Genomic DNA, 4685 nt, shown 5'->3' on the forward strand with positions numbered 1-4685 from the left:
CACCCTTGCTGAGTGACTAATAGCTTTCTCTGTCAATTTCAGAAAGTTGAAAGACTATTAATGACCCATCAAAAGACCACAGTGATGCATCTCAAAAATAGGTCTTGTACCTAGAGAAAAGGTTGCCTGATTTCATTGGCAATCTAGACAGGATTCCTTCGAACTCTGATGGTTTAAAAAAAAAAAAAAGTTATCCACAAAAAAGAAAAAGGAGAGTGAGAGAGAAAGGAAAGCAAATTAAAATAAAAGATATATAAAACAGAGAGAGATGAGGAGGGACTAACAATGCTACTAGGCATAGCCCTTACAAAGGAGGGCTTTCATATACAGGATTCCATGCCTCCTCCACGGTATCCCATCAAGGAAAGTGTTTCCATTTTACACATGAGGAAATTGAGGATTGGATAGGATACAAGTTATCCACCATCTCAGAAGTCCAGGAGGTGATGAAGCTTATGCTACCTCAAGTATCAGAGCCAGGGTTAGAATCCCAGTCCAGTTTTCTCTATTCTCCAACAGAGAAAAGGAGAGCACGTGCAAGGTTATAACCAATAAATGGACCAACACTTACAGAAAGTGGGATTGGTGATTCATGTCATGTTCTCCTAAGTTTTTGTGTCAGCTTAGCAAGAACAGCTCTGAAGACATTTCCTCAATCCTCCTTGTGCAACCTTGGGTCCTCAGAGGTTACTCTGAAAGAGGGCAGAAATATAAAGGGAATTCAACACTGACCTTCAACTTAAAAAGAAGAAAAAGTAATGAGAATATTCATGTAGATCATAAAGAGAAATAATAATTACCTTTGATTCCAAGAGAAAGCTAATTTAAAATGCATCCAAGTTCCATTGTACAGCCAAAAAAAAAAAAAAAGAAAAAGAAAAATCTTCGAAGCTGAGATGTGACTTTAGTAGGTGGAAACAAGTTTCCAAGAGAAAGCTAATTTAAAATGCATCCAAGTTCCATTGTACAGCCAAAAAAAAAAAAAAGAAAAAGAAAAATCTTCGAAGCTGAGATGTGACTTTAGTAGGTGGAAACAAGTTATCATGACTTGAATATTGAGAAGATGTTTATCCACAATAATTGGGGGCAGAAAGATTTCAGAGATTAACTGACCTTGGTTTAGGATGCACACTTTTTTTGTTTTTTTTTTTAATGCAAATGATACTTAGGATCTAAAACAAAAAATCTGTCCTGAATGGCAGTCTTTAAGAAAATGCACTCAAAAAACAGAAAATTACCAATTTGATTGTTGATATTTTTGTTTTTGCCAAATTAGAATCTATAACCATTTAAAGCAAGATCTTAGGATCTATTTCCAACGGAAACTTTCAAGTTCATGTGTCCTTTGAAAGAAAAATAGGATATTCGTAGTCCATGAAAGGAAAGAAGCAGGCATAAATTTTTGTTGGTTTTATACATGGTTTTAGTGCATCAGAAGAGATACTAATTACATAAGTGCAGAGGTATCATTGATGTCAGTTTTAGGAATTGTACATAAAACCTACAATGTATTTTTGAAACCTGTGACATCAGGGTAAAAAATTGTCATTTCAGGGAGCTCTTTGTAATTTTAGCTGTTTTATCTAGAAGAATACAATCCCCCCTGCTGAGGTTGTAGACTTGGTATTTTCTTATTTTTAATAAATAATTATTCATTCATAAATATTTACATGATACCTACTAGGTTCTTGGTATGGCTAGGAGCCTTCGGTATGTGAGGTATTATGCCCAATTCATTCCACGCACTTTTTCTGACAGCCTAGTATTTGCCACAAAGTATACTAAAGGTACAAAGATAAAGGAGATTCAGCCCCTCTATTCACAGGCTACTTCTCATGTGTCACCCCCTGAAACCATCTGCCTCAAAATCCAGTATATCAGCCTCACAGAATAGCTTTCTAGTCCCAGAACATACCATATTCTTTGTACTCTAGGTTCTCTGTGCATGTTTCTTCCTGCCTCAAGTGCCTCTCCTGGAGTGGCTGCCTGGAGTCTTTCAACCTTTAAGGCCAGCAAAAACCAAATCTCCTAGGCAATATTCTCCACATATAGCTTGATAGCACTTAGTACATATCTCTACCAAGAGCCCCTGCCACACTGAATTACAATGGCTTACCTTCAGTCTTCCATTAGATTTGAGCTCCCCAAGGGCACTGTCCACTTCCGTCCCTCATTCCTAGTCAGTTCAGGCTGGCCCAGAGGACAGGTGCTTGGCAAGCATTTCTTTGATTGACCCAACTTCAGAAAACCCTTACAGCTCATATATCTTGACCAGACAGTGCAATGCAATGCAATGCTTAAATGTAAAACCTGACTTTGGGGTATGTTTTGTATATGTCTTTTATGCAGAGAACTAGTAGAAATACTTGCCACGTGACCTTTCATCCCATTCTGCAAGTTGAACTAAAGTTGCAGAACAGAGATGGCAAATATTAATTGGTTTTTGAAAATATGCTGAGATATCCAACCTTGACGAGAGAAATGATGGTGTTTCACAGAGTTACTAGGCAGAGAAATATGCCAAAAAGATTTATAGCTGCATTTATTTCTAAGGTGATTTAATGTCAAAGGTCAGATAACATATATTCTTTGCTATGCTCTACTTATAGTGTTTCAAAGTGGAATTTAAATTGAAGTGGTTTCCAGTTAGAGCAAAGACATCACATTGAATGTTAAATAGGGAGAGTGTTGACATGACACAAAAGTTTGCATTGCCATTATAGTAATTACAAGAAACAAGAGATTAATAATCTTTTATGACACCATTTAAAAAGTTAGTGAGATGTCAATAATCTTATAATCTGTGTACTTGCTTAGAAGAGTAAAACCTCATAAAAATATGATTCAGGACTGTTATATGTCCATACTTGCAAGGCTAAATTCAACTTTTCAAATTTTTTAATCAGAACAGTACCCTGTAGTATGAAATTTTACCTCCTAACAAAGAAACCTGTTCCTTGATGATGCCAGATTAATGGCTTTTTCTTTTTTTTTTCTTAATTGCGTTTTAAAATAAATATAATTAGATTGCTAACACTTTGCAGAGTTTTAAAGTTTATAAACATTCAGATAAAAGATGAAAGAAGTATTGATTCTGCTGAGGTCTGGCCTATGGTGTTTGTAAGAGGAGAGTGCTTTCAAACAGAGGTATACAAACAAGGTATTTCAAACAAGGGTACTTCAGAAAGCTCATGGAAAGATTCATATTACCTTTTAACTCCATTTTTCCATGAACTTTTTGAAGTATCATCATATGGAATGCATTTCAAACCAGGTTAGTTTTTGTTCTATCTGAATTTGAAGATGCTTCCTTTAACCCCTTACAAGCAAATGTTCGATTTACTGTATACAGTGTGTCTCTGTTGGAACATGGTGGTGACACTGAGGTTTTTTTTTTTTTTTCCTTTTTGTCTTTTTTCATGACCGGCAATGGATCGCAACCCTCAGTGTCGCGCCCGTACCAGACCGGGACCGGCAACGGGATCGCAACCCTTGGTGTTGCGCCCGCACCTTGCTCAGCCAGTGAGCGGCCGGTCTATATGTGGGATCCGAACCCTCGGCGGGAGCGCCGCCGTTCTCCCAAGCGGTGCACTGTAGCAGTGCGCCACCGGGCCAGCCCAGACACTGAGGTTTTAATAGCACAACAGTACAAAAGGTCACTCTTGAATTTATAGTTATCTCTTTACTATTTTGTTTCCCTGAGAGCAACTGACTAGAAATGGATTTGAACACTCAACATTAAGTGACTTCTTTCTAGTCTCCCAAGTTTACCAGTATCATTGTTAAGCAGAGCAAGGTGAATCACTTACTCTTTGCATAAATGTAACTTAGACCAACCTCCATTTCCAATTATTTTTAAGCAGCTACATAAGATGTGTATCATTAATTTGTAAAGTCACATTCACACTGGTCAGAAAAGGAGATCAAATACATACATTATTTGTATTCAGAATACCATTACAAATACAAAGATAGGAAGAAACAGAACAATGAATGGACAAAAGTCCCAGGATGTCAACATAAAGAAGAGAAAGACCAGTCCACATTATCAAGCAATATTTCACCCTTCCCCCATGCTATGACTTCACTGCTTACTCTCTTGCGATCTCTCTAATGAAAAATTTTCAAGCAAAACAGTCCTAGCAAAAAGTTTGAATTTATTTCTGAACAGCACATCCTAAAAGTATTTTTTAACTGAAAGATGGACTTAAAATATTTTCATCTTACTCTCTTTAGACCAAAAGGCATCAACTGAGAATGGAAAATAAAGAGAATTTTTAATGGATTGAGATTAAATCTATCATTTTTACCCAGGAAAAATTCCCTCTCATTTATTCTCAGGCAGTCTCATGTAAAAGGACTGTTAAAGTGATGAGCTGTAGTGTTTTGACAAGCACTTGTGCTGCAAAAACTTGAAATCTCACTGGAATGTAGTTATATATTCACTGGTGGAAAAGAATGCCCTATTTAAAAACTAGGACAGATCATGTTGATATGGAAAAAGGAAATAACTATGTGAACAATACATCCTAAATTAAAGACTGAGTGGCTGGCATCCATCTAAAATCAACAGGAAATGTAATTACTCTTTGAAAGCACTATTGTCCTGTCTTATAGTGCTAAATGGATTAAAAAAAAAGAGCAAGATATGATTTGTGTTCAGAATATCATTATAAAATAAAGAT

The 4685-nt window shown here is 36.5% G+C and overlaps 1 protein-coding gene across 1 annotated transcript in view; it reads right to left on the reverse strand.

The window, feature by feature from the left end:
• GRM7 (glutamate receptor, metabotropic 7) overlaps nt 1-4685 on the reverse strand; it is a 387698-nt gene that overhangs the window by 3345 nt on the left and 379668 nt on the right. Inside the window, exon 10 of the mRNA XM_008572684.1 lies at nt 572-692. The gene's annotated coding sequence lies outside the window, so the exon portion shown is untranslated. The remainder of the gene's footprint in view (nt 1-571; nt 693-4685) is intronic.

The sequence above is a fragment of the Galeopterus variegatus genome, unplaced genomic scaffold (genome assembly GCF_000696425.1).
Source record: "Galeopterus variegatus unplaced genomic scaffold, G_variegatus-3.0.2 Scaffold821, whole genome shotgun sequence".
NCBI lineage: Eukaryota > Metazoa > Chordata > Mammalia > Dermoptera > Cynocephalidae > Galeopterus > Galeopterus variegatus.